The following is a 22699-nucleotide window of genomic DNA, read 5'->3' as shown; positions in this document are numbered from 1 at the left end:
AAAACTGAGGTCAGTGGTGTGTCTGGATGAGCAATAACAGTATAAAAGTGATCAATCAGAGATCTGCATGTTTAGTAACAGTCAAAGTGAGGTCAGTGGTGTATCTGGATGAGCAATAACAGTATAAAAGTGATCAATCAGAGATCTGGATGTTTAGTAACAGTCAAAGTGAGGTTAATGTTGTGTCTGGATGAGCAATAACAGTATAAAAGTGATCAATCAGAGATCTGGATGGATAGTAACAGTCAAAGTGAGGTTAATGTTGTATCTGGATGAGCAATAACTGTATAAAAGTGATCAATCAGAGATCTGGATGTTTAGTAACAGTCAAAGTGAGGTTAATGTTGTATCTGGATGAGCAATAACAGTATAAAAGTGATCAATCAGAGATCTGGATGTTTAGTAACAGTAAAACTGAGGTCAGTGGTGTGTCTGGATGAGCAATAACAGTATAAAAGTGATCAATCAGAGATCTGGATGGATAGTAACAGTCAAAGTGAGGTTAATGTTGTATCTGGATGAGCAATAACTGTTTAAAAGTGATCAATCAGAGATCTGGATGTTTAGTAACAGTCAAAGTGAGGTTAATGTTGTATCTGGATGAGCAATAACTGTTTAAAAGTGATCAATCAGAGATCTGGATGGATAGTAACAGTAAAAGTGAGGTTAATGTTGTATCTGGATGAGCAATAACAGTATAAAAGTGATCAATCAGAGATCTGGATGTTTAGTAACAGTCAAAGTGAGGTTAATGTTGTATCTGGATGAGCAATAACAGTATAAAAGTGATCAATCAGAGATCTGGATGGATAGTAACAGTCAAAGTGAGGTTAATGTTGTATCTGGATGAGCAATAACTGTTTAAAAGTGATCAATCAGAGATCTGGATGTTTAGTAACAGTCAAAGTGAGGTTAATGTTGTATCTGGATGAGCAATAACTGTTTAAAAGTGATCAATCAGAGATCTGGATGTTTAGTAACAGTCAAAGTGAGGTTAATGTTGTATCTGGATGAGCAATAACAGTATAAAAGTGATCAATCAGAGATCTGGATGTTTAGTAACAGTAAAACTGAGGTTAATGTTGTATCTGGATGAGCAATAACAGTATAAAAGTGATCAATCAGAGATCTGGATGTTTAGTAACAGTCAAAGTGAGGTTAATGTTGTATCTGGATGAGCAATAACAGTATAAAAGTGATCAATCAGAGATCTGGATATTTAGTAACAGTAAAACTGAGGTCAGTGGTGTGTCTGGATGAGCAATAACTGTATAAAAGTGATCAATCAGAGATCTGGATGTTTAGTAACAGTCAAAGTGAGGTTAATGTTGTATCTGGATGAGCAATAACTGTTTAAAAGTGATCAATCAGAGATCTGGATGGATAGTAACAGTCAAAGTGAGGTTAATGTTGTATCTGGATGAGCAATAACAGTATACCAGTGATCAATCAGAGATCTGGATGTTTAGTAACAGTCAAAGTGAGGTCAGTGGTGTGTCTGGATGAGCAATAACAGTATAAAAGTGATCAATCAGAGATCTGGATGTTTAGTAACAGTCAAAGTGAGGTCAGTGGTGTGTCTGGATGAGCAATAACAGTATAAAAGTGATCAATCAGAGATCTGGATGTTTAGTAACAGTCAAAGTGAGGTTAATGTTGTATCTGGATGAGCAATAACTGTTTAAAAGTGATCAATCAGAGATCTGGATGTTTAGTAACAGTCAAAGTGAGGTTAATGTTGTATCTGGATGAGCAATAACAGTATAAAAGTGATCAATCAGAGATCTGGATGTTTAGTAACAGTAAAACTGAGGTTAATGTTGTATCTGGATGAGCAATAACAGTATAAAAGTGATCAATCAGAGATCTGGATGTTTAGTAACTGTCAAAGTGAGGTTAATGTTGTATCTGGATGAGCAATAACAGTATAAAAGTGATCAATCAGAGATCTGGATGTTTAGTAACAGTCAAAGTGAGGTTAATGTTGTATCTGGATGAGCAATAACAGTATAAAAGTGATCAATCAGAGATCTGGATGTTTAGTAACAGTCAAAGTGAGGTCAGTGGTGTATCTGGATGAGCAATAACAGTATAAAAGTGATCAATCAGAGATCTGGATGTTTAGTAACAGTCAAAGTGAGGTTAATGTTGTATCTGGATGAGCAATAACAGTATAAAAGTGATCAATCAGAGATCTGGATGTTTAGTAACAGTAAAACTGAGGTCAGTGGTGTGTCTGGATGAGCAATAACAGTATAAAAGTGATCAATCAGAGATCTGGATGTTTAGTAACAGTAAAACTGAGGTCAGTGGTGTGTCTGGATGAGCAATAACTGTATAAAAGTGATCAATCAGAGATCTGGATGTTTAGTAACAGTCAAAGTGAGGTCAGTGGTGTGTCTGGATGAGCAATAACAGTATAAAAGTGATCAATCAGAGATCTGGATGGATAGTAACAGTCAAAGTGAGGTTAATGTTGTGTCTGGATGAGCAATAACAGTATAAAAGTGATCAATCAGAGATCTGGATGTTTAGTAACAGTAAAACTGAGGTCAGTGGTGTGTCTGGATGAGCAATAACAGTATAAAAGTGATCAATCAGAGATCTGGATGTTTAGTAACAGTCAAAGTGAGGTCAGTGGTGTGTCTGGATGAGCAATAACAGTATAAAAGTGATCAATCAGAGATCTGGATGTTTAGTAACAGTAAAACTGAGGTCAGTGGTGTGTCTGGATGAGCAATAACAGTATAAAAGTGATCAATCAGAGATCTGGATGTTTAGTAACAGTAAAACTGAGGTCAGTGGTGTGTCTGGATGAGCAATAACAGTATAAAAGTGATCAATCAGAGATCTGGATGTTTAGTAACAGTAAAACTGAGGTCAGTGGTGTGTCTGGATGAGCAATAACTGTATAAAAGTGATCAATCAGAGATCTGGATGTTTAGTAACAGTCAAAGTGAGGTCAGTGGTGTGTCTGGATGAGCAATAACAGTATAAAAGTGATCAATCAGAGATCTGGATGTTTAGTAACAGTCAAAGTGAGGTCAGTGGTGTGTCTGGATGAGCAATAACAGTATAAAAGTGATCAATCAGAGATCTGGATGTTTAGTAACAGTAAAACTGAGGTCAGTGGTGTGTCTGGATGAGCAATAACAGTATAAAAGTGATCAATCAGAGATCTGAATGTTTAGTAACAGTAAAACTGAGGTCAGTGGTGTGTCTGGATGAGCAATAACAGTATAAAAGTGATCAATCAGAGATCTGGATGGATAGTAACAGTCAAAGTGAGGTTAATGTTGTGTCTGGATGAGCAATAACAGTATAAAAGTGATCAATCAGAGATCTGGATGTTTAGTAACAGTAAAACTGAGGTTAATGTTGTATCTGGATGAGCAATAACAGTATAAAAGTGATCAATCAGAGATCTGGATGTTTAGTAACAGTAAAACTGAGGTTAATGTTGTATCTGGATGAGCAATAACAGTATAAAAGTGATCAATCAGAGATCTGGATGGATAGTAACAGTCAAAGTGAGGTTAATGTTGTATCTGGATGAGCAATAACAGTATAAAAGTGATCAATCAGAGATCTGGATGTTTAGTAACAGTAAAACTGAGGTTAATGTTGTATCTGGATGAGCAATAACAGTATAAAAGTGATCAATCAGAGATCTGGATGTTTAGTAACAGTAAAACTGAGGTCAGTGGTGTGTCTGGATGAGCAATAACAGTATAAAAGTGATCAATCAGAGATCTGGATGTTTAGTAACAGTAAAACTGAGGTCAGTGGTGTGTCTGGATGAGCAATAACTGTATAAAAGTGATCAATCAGAGATCTGGATGTTTAGTAACAGTCAAAGTGAGGTCAGTGGTGTGTCTGGATGAGCAATAACAGTATAAAAGTGATCAATCAGAGATCTGGATGGATAGTAACAGTCAAAGTGAGGTTAATGTTGTGTCTGGATGAGCAATAACAGTATAAAAGTGATCAATCAGAGATCTGGATGTTTAGTAACAGTCAAAGTGAGGTCAGTGGTGTGTCTGGATGAGCAATAACAGTATAAAAGTGATCAATCAGAGATCTGGATGTTTAGTAACAGTAAAACTGAGGTCAGTGGTGTGTCTGGATGAGCAATAACAGTATAAAAGTGATCAATCAGAGATCTGAATGTTTAGTAACAGTAAAACTGAGGTCAGTGGTGTGTCTGGATGAGCAATAACAGTATAAAAGTGATCAATCAGAGATCTGGATGGATAGTAACAGTCAAAGTGAGGTTAATGTTGTGTCTGGATGAGCAATAACAGTATAAAAGTGATCAATCAGAGATCTGGATGTTTAGTAACAGTAAAACTGAGGTTAATGTTGTATCTGGATGAGCAATAACAGTATAAAAGTGATCAATCAGAGATCTGGATGTTTAGTAACAGTAAAACTGAGGTTAATGTTGTATCTGGATGAGCAATAACAGTATAAAAGTGATCAATCAGAGATCTGGATGGATAGTAACAGTCAAAGTGAGGTTAATGTTGTATCTGGATGAGCAATAACAGTATAAAAGTGATCAATCAGAGATCTGGATGTTTAGTAACAGTAAAACTGAGGTTAATGTTGTATCTGGATGAGCAATAACAGTATAAAAGTGATCAATCAGAGATCTGGATGTTTAGTAACAGTCAAACTGAGGTTAATGTTGTATCTGGATGAGCAATAACAGTATAAAAGTGATCAATCAGAGATCTGGATGTTTAGTAACAGTAAAAGTGAGGTCAGTGGTGTATCTGGATGAGCAATAACTGTATAAAAGTGATCAATCATATATCTGGATGTGTATTGTGATGCCCCATTCAAAGCCCCCAATCAAAATATATGATTCTGATTTTTGGTTGGAGGAACACACTGTTAATTCAATCCCATCCCCCACAAATCGGCTAACATATCTTTTAAACTTTCCACATTAACACTGAACTTTCACAACTTTAAAAACAGGTCCTGGGGTAATACTGAGCTGTCACAACTTTAAAAACAGATCCTGGAGGAAATACTGAGCTGTCACAACTTTAAACACAGGTCCTGAGGGAAATACTGAGCTGTCACAACTTTAAACACAGGTCCTGAGGGAAATACTGAGCTGTCACAACTTTAAAGACAGGTCCTGGGGGAAATACTGAGCTGTCACAACTTTAAACACAGGTCCTGGAGGAAATACTGAGCTGTCACAACTTTAAACACAGGTCCTGAGGGAAATACTGAGCTGTCACAACTTTAAACACAGGTCCTGGGTAAATTATTGAACAGTCACATCTGTGAAAACAGGGCCTGCAGGAAATACTGAACTGTCACAACTTTAAAGACATGTCCTGGGGGAAATACTGAACTGTCACAACTTTAAAGACAGGTCCTGGGGGAAATACTGAACTGTCACAACTTTAAACACAGGTCCTGGGTAAAATATTGAACAGTCACATCTGTGAAAACAGGGCCTGCAGGAAATACTGAACTGTCACAACTTTAAAGACATGTCCTGGGGGAAATACTGAACTGTCACAACTTTAAAGACAGGTCCTGGGGGAAATACTGAACTGTCACAACTTTAAACACAGGTCCTGGGTAAAATATTGAACAGTCACATCTGTGAAAACAGGGCCTGCAGGAAATACTGAACTGTCACAACTTGAAAGACAGGTCCTGGGGGAAAGACTGAGCTGTCACAACTTTAAAGACATTTCCTGGGGAAATACTGAACTGTCACAACTTTAAAGACAGGTCCTGGGGGAAAGACTGAGCTGTCACATCTTTAAACACAGGTCCTGGGGGAAATACTGAGCTGTCACAGCATTAAACACAGGTCATGGAGGAAATACTGAGCTGTCACAACTGTAAATACAGGGCCTGGAGGAAATACTGAGCTGTCACAACTTTAAACACAGGTCCTGGAGGAAATACTGAGCTGTCACACCTGTAAACACAGGTCCTGGAGGAAATACTGAGCTGTCACAACTGTAAATACAGGGCCTGGAGGAAATACTGAGCTGTCACAACTTTAAAGACAGGTCCTGGAGGAAATACAGAGCTGTCGTAGTTTTAAACACAGGTCCTGGGGAAAATACTGAGCTGTCACAACTTTAAACACAGGTCCTGGGGGAAATGCTGAGCTGTCACAACTTTAAACACAGGTCCTGGGGGAAATACTGAGCTGTCTCAACATTAAAGAAAGGTCCTGGGAGAAACACTGAGCTGTCACAACTTTAAAGACAGGTCCTGGGGGAAATACTGAGCTGTCACAACTTGAAAGACAGGTCCTGGGGGAAATACTGAGCTGTCACAAATTTAAACACAGGTCCTGGGGGAAAGACTGAGCTGTCACAACTTTTAACACAGGTCCTGGGGATAATACTGAACTGTCGCAACTTTAAACACAGGTCCTGGAGGAAATACTGAGCTGTCACAACTTTAAACACAAGTCCTGGGGAAAATACGGAGCTGTCACAATTTTAAAGACAGGTCCTGGGGGAAATACTGAGCTGTCGTAGTTTTAAAAACAGGACCTGTGGAAAATACTGAGCTGTCACAACTGTAAAGACGGGTCCTGGGGGAAATACTAAACTGTCACAACTTTAAAGACAGGTCCTGGGGGAAATACTGAACTGTCACAACTTGAAACACAGGTCCTGTGGGAAATACTGAGCTGTCACAAAGATAAACACAGGGCCTGGGGGAAATATTGAGCTGTCACAACTTCAAACACAGGTCCTGGGGGACAGACTGAGCTGTCACAACTGTAAACACAGGTCCTGGGGAAAATATTGAGTTGTCATAACTTTAAATACAGTTCCTGGGGGAAAGACCGAGCTGTCACAAGTTTAAATACAGTTCCCGGCGGAAATACTGAGCTGTCACAACTTTAAATACAGTTCCTGGGGGAAATACTGAGCTGTCACAACTTTAAAGAGAGTTCCTGGGAAAAGACTGAGCTGTCACAACTTTAAATACAGTTCCTAGGGGAAATACTGAGCTGTCACAAGTTTAAATACAGTTTCTGGGGGAAATACTGAGCTGTCACAAGTTTAAATACAGTTCCTGGGGGAAATACTGAGCTGTCACAACTTTAAATACAGTTCCTGGGGGAAATACTGAGCTGTCACAAGTTTTAATACAGTTCCTGGGGGAAATACTGAGCTGTCACAACTTTAAACACTGGTCCTGGGGGAAATACCGAGTTGTCACAACTTTGAACATAGATCCTGGCGGATATACTGTACTGTCACAACTTGAAACGCAGGTCCTGGGGGAAGGATGAGCTGTCACAACTTTAAAGAGAGTTCCTGGGGGTAAGACTGAGCTGTCCCAAATATAAAGACAGGTCCTGTGTAAAATACTGAGCTGTCACAACTGTAAACACAGGTCCTGGGGGAAATACTGAACTGTCACATCTTTAAACACAGGTCCTGTTGGAAATACTGAACTGTCACAACTTTAAACACAGGTCCTGGAGGAAATACTGAGCTGTCACAACTTTAAACACAGGTCCTGGGGGAAAGACTGAACTGTCACAACTGTAAACACAGGGCCTGGGGGAAATACTGAACTGTCACAACTTTAAACACAGGTCCTGGGGGAAATACTGAACTGTCATAACTTTAAACACAGGTCCTGGAGGAAATATCGAGCTGTCACAACTTTAAACACAGGGCCTGGAGGAAATACTGAACTGTCACAACTTTAAACACAGGTCCTGGGGGAAATACTGAGCTGTCACAACTTTAAACACAGGTCCTGGGGGAAATACTGAGCTGTCACAACTTTAAACACAGGGCCTGGAGGAAATACTGAGCTGTCACAACTTTAAACACAGGTCCTGGAGGAAATATCGAGCTGTCACAACTTTAAACACAGGTCCTGGAGGAAATAATGAACTGTCACAACTTTAAACACAGGTCCTGAGGGAAATACTGAACTGTCACAACTTTAACCACAGGTCCTGGAGGAAAAACTGAGCTGTCACAACTTTAAACACAGGTCCTGGAGGAAATACCGAGCTGTCACAACTTTAAACACAGGTCCTGGGGGAAATACTGAGCTGTCACAACTTTAAACACAGGGCCTGGAGGAAATACTGAGCTGTCACAACTTTAAACACAGGTCCTGGAGGAAATATCGAGCTGTCACAACTTTAAACACAGGTCCTGGAGGAAATAATGAACTGTCACAACTTTAAACACAGGTCCTGAGGGAAATACTGAACTGTCACAACTTTAACCACAGGTCCTGGAGGAAAAACTGAGCTGTCACAACTTTAAACACAGGTCCTGGAGGAAATACCGAGCTGTCACAACTTTAAACACAGGTCCTGGGGGAAATACTGAGCTGTCACAACTTTAAACACAGGGCCTGGAGGAAATACTGAACTGTCACAACTTTAAACACAGGTCCTGGGGGAAATACTGAGCTGTCACAACTTTAAACACAGGGCCTGGAGGAAATACTGAGCTGTCACAACTTTAAACACAGGTCCTGGAGGAAATAATGAAATGTCACAACTTTAAACACAGGTCCTGGGGGAAATACTGAGCTGTCACAACTTTAAACACAGGTCCTGGGGGAAAGACTGAACTGTCACAACTTTAAACACAGGTCCTGGAGGAAATACTGAGCTGTAACAACATTAAACACAGTTCCTGGAGGAAATACTGAGCTGTCACAACTTTAAACACTGGGCCTGGGGGAAATACTGAACTGTCACAACTGTAAACACAGGTCCTGGGGTAAAGACTGAACTGTCACAACTTTAAACACAAGGCCTGGGAGAAATACTGAACTGTCACAACTGTAAACACAGGGCCTGGGGGAAAGACTGAGCTGTCACAACTGTAAACACAGGTCCTGGGGTAAAGACTGAACTGTCACAAATTTAAACACAAGGCCTGGGGGAAATACTGAACTGTCACAAATTTAAACACAGGGCCTGGAGGAAATACTGAACTGTAACAACTTTAAAGACAGGTCCTAGGGGAAATACTGAACTGTCACAACTTTAAAGACAGGTCCTAGGTGAAATACTGAACTGTCACAACTTTAAAGACAGGTCCAGGGGGAAATACTGAACTGTCACAACTTTAAACACAGGTCCAGGGGGAAATACTGAACTGTCACAACTTTAAAGACAGGTCCTGGGGGAAATACTGAGCTAACGCTACTTTAAAGACATGTCCTGGGGGAAATACTGATCTGTCACAACTTTAAACACAGGTCCTGGGGGAAATACTGAGCTGTCACAACTTTAAAGACAGGTCCTGGGGGAAATACTGAGCTGTCACAACTTTAAAGACAGGTCCTGGGGGAAAGACTGAACTGTCACAACTTTAAAGACATGTCCTGGGGGAAATACTGATCTGTCACAACTTTAAACACAGGTCCTGGGTGAAATACTGAACTGTCACAACTTTAAAGACAGGTCCTGGTGGAAATACTGAACTGTCACAACTTTAAAGACATGTCCTGGGGGAAATACTGATCTGTCACAACTTTAAACACAGGTCCTGGGGGAAATACTGAGCTGTCACAACTTTAAAGACAGGTCCTAGGGGAAATACTGAACTGTCACAACTTTAAAGACATGTCCTGGGGGAAATACTGAGCTGTCACAACTTTAAACACAGGTCCTGGGGGAAATACGGAGCTGTCACAACTTTAAAGACAGGTCCTGGGGGAAAGACTGAGCTGCCACAACTTTAAACACTGGTCCTGGGTCGGCACAGTGGCGCAGTGGTTAGCACCGCAGCCTCACAGCTCCAGGGACCCGGGTTCGCTTCTGGGTGCTGCCTGTGTGGAGTTTGCAAGTTCTCCCTGTGTCTGCGTGGGTTTTCTCCGGGTGCTCCGGTTTCCTCCCACAAGCCAAAAGACTTGCAGGTTGATAGGTAAATTGGCCATTATAAATTGTAACCAGTATAGGTAGGTGGTAGGGAAATATAGGGACAGGTGGGGATGTTTGGTAGGAATATGGGATTAGTGTAGGATTAGCATAAATGGGTGGTTGATGTTCGGCACAGACTCGGTGGGCCGAAGGGCCTGTTTCAGTGCTGTATCTCGAATCTAATCTAAATCTTAAAGACAGGTCCTATGGGAAATACTGAACTGTCACAACTTTAAACACAGGTCCTGGGGGAAATACTGAACTGTCACAACTTTAAACACAGGTCCTGGGGGAAATACTGAGCTGTCACAACTTTAAACACAGGGCCTGGGGGAAATACTGAGCTGTCACAACTTTAAAGACATATCCTGGGGGAAATACTGAACTGTCACAACTTTAAACACAGGTCCTGGGGGAAATACTGAGCTGTCACAACTTTAAAGACAGGTCCTGGGGGAAATACTGAGCTGTCACAACTTTTAACAGAGAAGCTGGGGGACATACTGAGCTGTCACAACTTTAATGACAGATCCTGGGGGAAATACTGAGCTGTCACAACTTTAAAGACAGGTCCTTGGTAAAATACTGAGCTGTCACAACATTAAAGACAGGTCCTAGGGGAAATACTGAACTGTCACAACTTTAAAGACAGGTCCTCGGGGAAATACTGAACTGTCACAACTTTAAACACAGGTCCTCGGGGAAATACTGAACTGTCACAACTTTAAACACAGGTCCAGGGGGAAATAATGAGCTGTCACAACTTTAAACACAGGTCCTGGGGGAAATACTGAGCTGTCACAACTTTAAACACAGGTCCTGGGGGAAATACTGAGCTGTCACAACTTTAAAGACAGGTCCTGGGGAAAGACTGAGCTGCCCCAACTTTAAACACAGGTCCTGGGGGAAAGACTGAGCTGTCACAACTTTAAACACAGGTCCTGGGGGAAATACTGAGCTGTCACAACTTTAAACACAGATCCTGGGGGAAATACTGAGCTAACGCTACTTTAAAGACATGTCCTGGGGGAAATACTGAGCTGTCACAACTTTAAACACAGGTCCTGGAGGAAATACTGAACTGTCACAACTTTAAAGACAGGTCCTGGGGGAAATACTGAGCTGTCACAACTTTAAAGACAGATCCTGGGGGAAATACTGAGCTGTCACAACTTTAAACACAGATCCTGGGGGAAATACTGAGCTGTCACAACTTTAAAGACAGGTCCTGGGGGAAAGACTGAGCTGCCACAACTTTAAACACTGGTCCTGGGTGAAATACTGAACTGTCACAACTTTAAAGACAGGTCCTGGTGGAAATACTGAACTGTCACAACTTTAAAGACAGGTCCTAGGGGAAATACTGAACTGTCACAACTTTAAAGACAGGTCCTAGGGGAAATACTGAGCTAACACAACTTTAAAGACAGGTCCTGGGGGAAATACTGAGCTGTCACAACTTTAAACACAGGTCCTGGGGGAAATACTGAACTGTCACAACTTTAAACACAGGTCCTGGGGGAAACACTGAGCTGTCACAAAGATAAACACAGGGCCTGGGGGAAATACTGAGCTGTCACAACTTTAAACACAGGTCCTGGGGGGAATAGTGAGCTGTCACAAAATTAAATACAGTTCCTGGGGGAAATGCTGAGCTTTCACAACTGTAAGCACAGGTCCTGGGGGCAATAGTGAGCTGACACAACTTTAAACACAGGTCCTGGGGGAAATACTGAGCTGTCACAACTGTAAGCACAGGTCCCGGAGGAAATACTGAGCTGTCTCAACTGTAAACACAGGGCCTGGGGAAAGACTGATCTGTCACAACTTGAAAGAAGGATCCTGGGAAAAATACTGAGCTGTCACAACTTTAAAGACAGGTGCTGGGGGAAAAACTGAGCTGTCACAACTTTTAACAGAGAAGCTGGGGGACATACTGAGCTGTCACAACTTTAATGACAGATCCTGGGGGAAATACTGAGCTGTCACAACTTTAAAGACAGGTCCTTGGTAAAATACTGAGCTGTCTCACCTGTAAACACAAGGCCTGGGGAAAGACTGAGCTGTCACAACTTTAAATACCGTTCCTGGGGGAAATACTGAACTGTCACAACTTTAAAGAGAGTTCCTGGGGGAAATACTGAGCTGTCACAACTTTAAATAAAGTTCCTCGGGGAAATGCTGAGCTTTCACAAACTTAAAGACAGGACCTGGGTAAAATACTGAACTGTCACAACTATAATGACAGGTCCTGGAGGAAATACCGAGTTGTCACAACTTTAAACATAGATCCTGTGGGAAATACTGAGTTGTCACAACTTTGATCACAGGTCCTGGGGGAAATACCGAGTTGTCACAACTTTGATCACAGGTCCTGGGGGATATACTGTACTGTCACAACTGTAAACACAGGCCCTGCAGGAAATACTGTAATGTCACAACTTGAAACGCAGGTCCTGGGGGAAAGACTGAGCTGTCACAACTTTAAAGAGAGTTCCTGGGGGTAAGACTGAGCTGTCACAACTTTAAACACAGGTTCCAGGGGAAATACTGAGCTGTCACAACTTTAAAGACAGGTCCTGGGTAAAATGCTGAGCTGTCACAACTTTAAAGACAGGTCCTTGGTAAAATGCTGAGCTGTCACAACTTTAACCACAGGTCCTGAGGCAAAGACTGAGCTGTCACAACTTTAAACACAGGTCCTGGGGGAAATACTGAGTTGTCACAACTTTAAACGCAAGTCCTGGGTAAAATACTGAGCTGTCACAACTATACACACAGGTCCTGGGGGAAAGACTGAGCTGTCACAACTTTAAACACAGGTCCTGGGGGAAATACTGAGCCGTCACAACTTTAAACACAGGTCCTGGAGGAAATAATGAAATGTCACAACTTTAAACACAGGTCCTGGGGGAAATACTGAGTTGTCACAACTTTAAACACAGGTCCTGGGGGAAAGACTGAGCTGTCACAACTTTAAATACAGTTCCTGGGGGAAATACTGAGCTGTCACAACTTTAAAGACAGGGCCTGGAGGAAATACTGAGCTGTCACAACTTTAAAGACGGATCCTGGCAAAAATACTGAGCTGTCACAACTTTAAAGACAGGGCCTGGAGGAAATACTGAGATGTCACAACTTTAAAGACAGGGCCGGGAGGAAATACTGAGCTGTCACAACTTTAAAGACAGGGCCTGGGGGAAATACTGAACTGTCACAACTTTAAAGACAGGTCCCAGGGGAAATACTGAACTGTCACAACTTTAAAGACAGGTCCTAGGGGAAATACTGAACTGTCACAACTTTAAAGACAGGTCCGAGGGGAAATACTGAACTGTCACAACTTTAAAGACAGGTCCTGGGGGAAATACTGAGATGTCACAACTTTAAACACAGGTCCTGATGGAAATACTGAGTTAACGCAACTTTAAAGACAGGTCCTGGGGGAAATACTGAGCTGTCACAACTGTAAAGACAGGTCCTGGGGGAAAGACTGAACTGTCACAACTTTAAAGACAGGTCCTGGGGGAAAGACTGAACTGTCACAACTTTAAACACAGGTCCTGGGGGAAATACTGAGCTGTCACAACTTTAAAGACAGGTCCTGGGGGAAAGACTGAACTGTCACAACTTTAAACACAGGTCCTGGGGGAAATACTGAGCTGTCACAACTTTAAAGACAGGTCCTGGGGGAAAGACTGAGCTGCCACAACTTTAAACACTGGTCCTGGGTGAAATACTGAACTGTCACAACTTTAAAGACAGGTCCTGGGTGAAATACTGAACTGTCACAACTTTAAAGACAGGTCCTAGGGGAAATACTGAGCAGTCACAACTTTAAAGACAGGGCCTGGAGGAAATACTGAGCTGTCACAACTTTAAAGACGGATCCTGGGAAAAATACTGAGCTGTCACAACTTTATAGACAGGGCCGGGAGGAAATACTGAGCTGTCACAACTTTAAAGACAGGTCCTAGGGGAAATACTGAACTGTCACAACTTTAAAGACAGGTCCTAGGGGAAATACTGAACTGTCACAACTTTAAAGACAGGGCCTGGGGGAAATACTGAACTGTCACAACTTTAAAGACAGGTCCTAGGGGAAATACTGAACTGTCACAACTTTAAAGACAGGTCCTGGGGGAAATACTGAACTGTCACAACTTTAAAGACAGGCCCTAGGGGAAATACTGAACTGTCACAACTTTAAAGACAGGTCCTAGGGGAAATACTGAACTGTCACAACTTTAAAGACAGGTCCTAGGGGAAATACTGAACTGTCACAACTTTAAAGACAGGGCCTGGGGGAAATACTGAACTGTCACAACTTTAAAGACAGGTCCTAGGGGAAATACTGAACTGTCACAACTTTAAAGACAGGTCCTAGGGGAAATACTGAACTGTCACAACTTTAAAGACAGGTCCTAGGGGAAATACTGAACTGCCACAACTTTAAAGACAGGCCCTAGGGGAAATACTGAACTGTCACAACTTTAAAGACAGGTCCTGGGGGAAATACTGAGCTGTCACAACTTTAAACACAGGTCCTGGGGGAAATACTGAGCTGTCACAACTTTAAAGACAGGTCCTGGGGGAAATACTGAGCTGTCACAACTTTAAACACAGGTCCTGGGGGAAATACTGAGCTGTCACAACTTTAAATACAGGTCCTGGGGGAAAGACTGAGCTGCCACAACTTTAAACACTGGTCCTGGGTGAAATACTGAACTGTCACAACTTTAAAGACAGGTCCTAGGGGAAATACTGAACTGTCACAACTTTAAACACAGGTCCTGGGGGAAATACTGAACTGTCACAACTTTAAAGACAGGGCCTGGAGGAAATACTGAGCTGTCACAACTTTAAAGACGGATCCTGGGAAAAATACTGAGCTGTCACAACTTTATAGACAGGGCCGGGAGGAAATACTGAACTGTCACAACTTTAAAGACAGGGCCTGGGGGAAATACTGAACTGTCACAACTTTAAAGACAGGTCCTGGGGGAAATACTGAACTGTCACAACTTTAAACACAGGTCCTGGGGGAAATACTGAACTGTCACAACTTTAAAGGCAGGTCCTGGGGGAAATACTGAACCGTCACAACTTTAAACACAGGTCCTGGGGGAAATACTGAACTGTCACAACTTTAAAGGCAGGTCCTGGGGGAAATACTGAACTGTCACAACTTTAAAGACAGGTCCTAGGGGAAATACTGAACTGTCACAACTTTAAAGACAGGTCCTAGGGGAAATACTGAACTGTCACAACTTTAAAGACAGGTCCTGGGGGAAATACTGAACTGTCACAACTTTAAACACAGGTCCTGGGGGAAATACTGAACTGTCACAACTTTAAAGGCAGGTCCTGGGGGAAATACTGAACTGTCACAACTTTAAAGACAGGTCCTAGGGGAAATACTGAACTGTCACAACTTTAAAGACAGGTCCTAGGGGAAATACTGAACTGTCACAACTTTAAAGACAGGTCCTGGGGGAAATACTGAACTGTCACAACTTTAAACACAGGTCCTGGGGGAAATACTGAACTGTCACAACTTTAAAGGCAGGTCCTGGGGGAAATACTGAACTGTCACAAATTTAAACACAGGTCCTGGGGGAGATACTGAGCTAACGCAACTTTAAAGACAGGTCCTGGGGGAAATACTGAGCTGTCACAACTTTAAACACAGGTCCTGGGGGAAATACTGAGCTAACGCAACTTTAAAGACAGGTCCTGGGGGAAATACTGAGCTGTCACAGCTTTAAACACAGGTCCTGGGGGAAATACTGAGCTGTCACAACTTTAAATACAGGTCCTGGGGGAAAGACTGAGCTGCCACAACTTTAAACACTGGTCCTGGGTGAAATACTGAACTGTCACAACTTTAAAGACAGGTCCTAGGGGAAATATTGAACTGTCACAACATTAACGACAGGTTCTGGGGGAAATACTGAGCTAAGGCAACTTTAAAGACAGGTCCTGGGGGAAATACTGAGCTGTCACAACTTTAAACACAGGTCCTGGGGGAAATACTGAGCTCTCACAAATTTAAACACAGGTCCTGGGGAAAGACTGAGCTGTCACAACTTTAAATACAGTTCCTGGGGGAAATACTGAGCTGTCACAACTTTAAAGACAGGGCCTGGAGGAAATACTGAGCTGTCACAACTTTAAAGACGGATCCTGGCAAAAATACTGAGCTGTCACAACTTTAAAGACAGGGCCTGGAGGAAATACTGAGATGTCACAACTTTAAAGACAGGGCCGGGAGGAAATACTGAGCTGTCACAACTTTAAAGACAGGGCCTGGGGGAAATACTGAACTGTCACAACTTTAAAGACAGGTCCCAGGGGAAATACTGAACTGTCACAACTTTAAAGACAGGTCCGAGGGGAAATACTGAACTGTCACAACTTTAAAGACAGGTCCTGGGGGAAATACTGAGATGTCACAACTTTAAACACAGGTCCTGATGGAAATACTGAGTTAACGCAACTTTAAAGACAGGTCCTGGGGGAAATACTGAGCTGTCACAACTGTAAAGACAGGTCCTGGGGGAAAGACTGAACTGTCACAACTTTAAAGACAGGTCCTGGGGGAAAGACTGAACTGTCACAACTTTAAACACAGGTCCTGGGGGAAATACTGAGCTGTCACAACTTTAAAGACAGGTCCTGGGGGAAAGACTGAACTGTCACAACTTTAAACACAGGTCCTGGGGGAAATACTGAGCTGTCACAACTTTAAAGACAGGTCCTGGGGGAAAGACTGAGCTGCCACAACTTTAAACACTGGTCCTGGGTGAAATACTGAACTGTCACAACTTTAAAGACAGGTCCTGGGTGAAATACTGAACTGTCACAACTTTAAAGACAGGTCCTAGGGGAAATACTGAGCAGTCACAACTTTAAAGACAGGGCCTGGAGGAAATACTGAGCTGTCACAACTTTAAAGACGGATCCTGGGAAAAATACTGAGCTGTCACAACTTTATAGACAGGGCCGGGAGGAAATACTGAGCTGTCACAACTTTAAAGACAGGTCCTAGGGGAAATACTGAACTGTCACAACTTTAAAGACAGGTCCTAGGGGAAATACTGAACTGTCACAACTTTAAAGACAGGGCCTGGGGGAAATACTGAACTGTCACAACTTTAAAGACAGGTCCTAGGGGAAATACTGAACTGTCACAACTTTAAAGACAGGTCCTGGGGGAAATACTGAACTGTCACAACTTTAAAGACAGGTCCAAGGGGAAATACTGAACTGTCACAACTTTAAAGACAGGCCCTAGGGGAAATACTGAACTGTCACAACTTTAAAGACAGGTCCTAGGGGAAATACTGAACTGTCACAACTTTAAAGACAGGTCCTAGGGGAAATACTGAACTGTCACAACTTTAAAGACAGGTCCTGGGGGAAATACTGAACTGTCACAACTTTAAAGACAGGTCCTAGGGGAAATACTGAACTGTCACAACTTTAAAGACAGGCCCTAGGGGAAATACTGAACTGTCACAACTTTAAAGACAGGTCCTAGGGGAAATACTGAACTGTCACAACTTTAAAGACAGGTCCTAGGGGAAATACTGAACTGTCACAACTTTAAAGACAGGGCCTGGGGGAAATACTGAACTGTCACAACTTTAAAGACAGGTCCTAGGGGAAATACTGAACTGTCACAACTTTAAAGACAGGTCCTAGGGGAAATACTGAACTGTCACAACTTTAAAGACAGGTCCTAGGGGAAATACTGAACTGTCACAACTTTAAAGACAGGCCCTAGGGGAAATACTGAACTGTCACAACTTTAAAGACAGGTCCTGGGGGAAATACTGAGCTGTCACAACTTTAAACACAGGTCCTGGGGGAAATACTGAGCTGTCACAACTTTAAAGACAGGTCCTGGGGGAAATACTGAGCTGTCACAACTTTAAACACAGGTCCTGGGGGAAATACTGAGCTGTCACAACTTTAAATACAGGTCCTGGGGGAAAGACTGAGCTGCCACAACTTTAAACACTGGTCCTGGGTGAAATACTGAACTGTCACAACTTTAAAGACAGGTCCTAGGGGAAATACTGAACTGTCACAACTTTAAACACAGGTCCTGGGGGAAATACTGAACTGTCACAACTTTAAAGACAGGTCCTGGGTGAAATACTGAGCAGTCACAACTTTAAAGACAGGGCCTGGAGGAAATACTGAGCTGTCACAACTTTAAAGACGGATCCTGGGAAAAATACTGAGCTGTCACAACTTTATAGACAGGGCCGGGAGGAAATACTGAACTGTCACAACTTTAAAGACAGGGCCTGGGGGAAATACTGAACTGTCACAACTTTAAAGACAGGTCCTAGGGGAAATACTGAACTGTCACAACTTTAAAGACAGGTCCTAGGGGAAATACTGAACTGTCACAACTTTAAAGACAGGTCCTAGGGGAAATACTGAGCTAACACAACTTTAAAGACAGGTCCTGGGGGAAATACTGAGCTGTCACAACTTTAAACACAGGTCCTGGGGGAAATACTGAACTGTCACAACTTTAAACACAGGTCCTGGGGGAAACACTGAGCTGTCACAAAGATAAACACAGGGCCTGGGGGAAATACTGAGCTGTCACAACTTTAAACACAGGTCCTGGGGGGAATAGTGAGCTGTCACAAAATTAAATACAGTTCCTGGGGGAAATGCTGAGCTTTCACAACTGTAAGCACAGGTCCTGGGGGCAATAGTGAGCTGACACAACTTTAAACACAGGTCCTGGGGGAAATACTGAGCTGTCACAACTGTAAGCACAGGTCCCGGAGGAAATACTGAGCTGTCTCAACTGTAAACACAGGGCCTGGGGAAAGACTGATCTGTCACAACTTGAAAGAAGGATCCTGGGAAAAATACTGAGCTGTCACAACTTTAAAGACAGGTGCTGGGGGAAAAACTGAGCTGTCACAACTTTTAACAGAGAAGCTGGGGGACATACTGAGCTGTCACAACTTTAATGACAGATCCTGGGGGAAATACTGAGCTGTCACAACTTTAAAGACAGGTCCTTGGTAAAATACTGAGCTGTCTCACCTGTAAACACAAGGCCTGGGGAAAGACTGAGCTGTCACAACTTTAAATACCGTTCCTGGGGGAAATACTGAACTGTCACAACTTTAAAGAGAGTTCCTGGGGGAAATACTGAGCTGTCACAACTTTAAATAAAGTTCCTCGGGGAAATGCTGAGCTTTCACAAACTTAAAGACAGGACCTGGGTAAAATACTGAACTGTCACAACTATAATGACAGGTCCTGGAGGAAATACCGAGTTGTCACAACTTTAAACATAGATCCTGTGGGAAATACTGAGCTGTCACAACTTTAAACGCAGGTCCTGGGGGAAATACCGAGTTGTCACAACTTTGATCACAGGTCCTGGGGGATATACTGTACTGTCACAACTGTAAACACAGGCCCTGCAGGAAATACTGTAATGTCACAACTTGAAACGCAGGTCCTGGGGGAAAGACTGAGCTGTCACAACTTTAAAGAGAGTTCCTGGGGGTAAGACTGAGCTGTCACAACTTTAAACACAGGTTCCAGGGGAAATACTGAGCTGTCACAACTTTAAAGACAGGTCCTGGGTAAAATGCTGAGCTGTCACAACTTTAAAGACAGGTCCTTGGTAAAATGCTGAGCTGTCACAACTTTAAAGACAGGTCCTGGGTAAAATACTGAGCTGTCACAACTTTAACCACAGGTCCTGAGGCAAAGACTGAGCTGTCACAACTTTAAACACAGGTCCTGGGGGAAATACTGAGTTGTCACAACTTTAAACGCAAGTCCTGGGTAAAATACTGAGCTGTCACAACTATACACACAGGTCCTGGGGGAAAGACTGAGCTGTCACAACTTTAAACGCAGGTCCTGGATCAAATACTGAGCCGTCACAACTTTAAACACAGGTCCTGGAGGAAATAATGAAATGTCACAACTTTAAACACAGGTCCTGGGGGAAATACTGAGTTGTCACAACTTTAAACACAGGTCCTGGGGGAAAGACTGAGCTGTCACAACTTTAAATACAGTTCCTGGGGGAAATACTGAGCTGTCACAACTTTAAAGACAGGGCCTGGAGGAAATACTGAGCTGTCACAACTTTAAAGACGGATCCTGGCAAAAATACTGAGCTGTCACAACTTTAAAGACAGGGCCTGGAGGAAATACTGAGATGTCACAACTTTAAAGACAGGGCCGGGAGGAAATACTGAGCTGTCACAACTTTAAAGACAGGGCCTGGAGGAAATACTGAGATGTCACAACTTTAAAGACAGGGCCGGGAGGAAATACTGAGCTGTCACAACTTTAAAGACAGGGCCTGGGGGAAATACTGAACTGTCACAACTTTAAAGACAGGTCCCAGGGGAAATACTGAACTGTCACAACTTTAAAGACAGGGCCTGGAGGAAATACTGAGATGTCACAACTTTAAAGACAGGGCCGGGAGGAAATACTGAGCTGTCACAACTTTAAAGACAGGGCCTGGGGGAAATACTGAACTGTCACAACTTTAAAGACAGGTCCCAGGGGAAATACTGAACTGTCACAACTTTAAAGACAGGTCCTAGGGGAAATACTGAACTGTCACAACTTTAAAGACAGGTCCGAGGGGAAATACTGAACTGTCACAACTTTAAAGACAGGTCCTGGGGGAAATACTGAGATGTCACAACTTTAAACACAGGTCCTGATGGAAATACTGAGTTAACGCAACTTTAAAGACAGGTCCTGGGGGAAATACTGAGCTGTCACAACTGTAAAGACAGGTCCTGGGGGAAAGACTGAACTGTCACAACTTTAAAGACAGGTCCTGGGGGAAAGACTGAACTGTCACAACTTTAAACACAGGTCCTGGGGGAAATACTGAGCTGTCACAACTTTAAAGACAGGTCCTGGGGGAAAGACTGAACTGTCACAACTTTAAACACAGGTCCTGGGGGAAATACTGAGCTGTCACAACTTTAAAGACAGGTCCTGGGGGAAAGACTGAGCTGCCACAACTTTAAACACTGGTCCTGGGTGAAATACTGAACTGTCACAACTTTAAAGACAGGTCCTGGGTGAAATACTGAACTGTCACAACTTTAAAGACAGGTCCTAGGGGAAATACTGAGCAGTCACAACTTTAAAGACAGGGCCTGGAGGAAATACTGAGCTGTCACAACTTTAAAGACGGATCCTGGGAAAAATACTGAGCTGTCACAACTTTATAGACAGGGCCGGGAGGAAATACTGAGCTGTCACAACTTTAAAGACAGGTCCTAGGGGAAATACTGAACTGTCACAACTTTAAAGACAGGTCCTAGGGGAAATACTGAACTGTCACAACTTTAAAGACAGGGCCTGGGGGAAATACTGAACTGTCACAACTTTAAAGACAGGTCCTAGGGGAAATACTGAACTGTCACAACTTTAAAGACAGGTCCTGGGGGAAATACTGAACTGTCACAACTTTAAAGACAGGCCCTAGGGGAAATACTGAACTGTCACAACTTTAAAGACAGGTCCTAGGGGAAATACTGAACTGTCACAACTTTAAAGACAGGTCCTAGGGGAAATACTGAACTGTCACAACTTTAAAGACAGGGCCTGGGGGAAATACTGAACTGTCACAACTTTAAAGACAGGTCCTAGGGGAAATACTGAACTGTCACAACTTTAAAGACAGGTCCTAGGGGAAATACTGAACTGTCACAACTTTAAAGACAGGTCCTAGGGGAAATACTGAACTGCCACAACTTTAAAGACAGGCCCTAGGGGAAATACTGAACTGTCACAACTTTAAAGACAGGTCCTGGGGGAAATACTGAGCTGTCACAACTTTAAACACAGGTCCTGGGGGAAATACTGAGCTGTCACAACTTTAAAGACAGGTCCTGGGGGAAATACTGAGCTGTCACAACTTTAAACACAGGTCCTGGGGGAAATACTGAGCTGTCACAACTTTAAATACAGGTCCTGGGGGAAAGACTGAGCTGCCACAACTTTAAACACTGGTCCTGGGTGAAATACTGAACTGTCACAACTTTAAAGACAGGTCCTAGGGGAAATACTGAACTGTCACAACTTTAAACACAGGTCCTGGGGGAAATACTGAACTGTCACAACTTTAAAGACAGGGCCTGGAGGAAATACTGAGCTGTCACAACTTTAAAGACGGATCCTGGGAAAAATACTGAGCTGTCACAACTTTATAGACAGGGCCGGGAGGAAATACTGAACTGTCACAACTTTAAAGACAGGGCCTGGGGGAAATACTGAACTGTCACAACTTTAAAGACAGGTCCTGGGGGAAATACTGAACTGTCACAACTTTAAACACAGGTCCTGGGGGAAATACTGAACTGTCACAACTTTAAAGGCAGGTCCTGGGGGAAATACTGAACTGTCACAACTTTAAACACAGGTCCTGGGGGAAATACTGAACTGTCACAACTTTAAAGGCAGGTCCTGGGGGAAATACTGAACTGTCACAACTTTAAAGACAGGTCCTAGGGGAAATACTGAACTGTCACAACTTTAAAGACAGGTCCTAGGGGAAATACTGAACTGTCACAACTTTAAAGACAGGTCCTGGGGGAAATACTGAACTGTCACAACTTTAAACACAGGTCCTGGGGGAAATACTGAACTGTCACAACTTTAAAGGCAGGTCCTGGGGGAAATACTGAACTGTCACAACTTTAAAGACAGGTCCTAGGGGAAATACTGAACTGTCACAACTTTAAAGACAGGTCCTAG

Source organism: Heterodontus francisci, unplaced genomic scaffold, assembly GCF_036365525.1.
Source record: "Heterodontus francisci isolate sHetFra1 unplaced genomic scaffold, sHetFra1.hap1 HAP1_SCAFFOLD_151, whole genome shotgun sequence".
In the NCBI taxonomy this organism is placed as follows: domain Eukaryota; kingdom Metazoa; phylum Chordata; class Chondrichthyes; order Heterodontiformes; family Heterodontidae; genus Heterodontus; species Heterodontus francisci.
Note: the sequence above shows the minus strand (reverse complement) of the source record.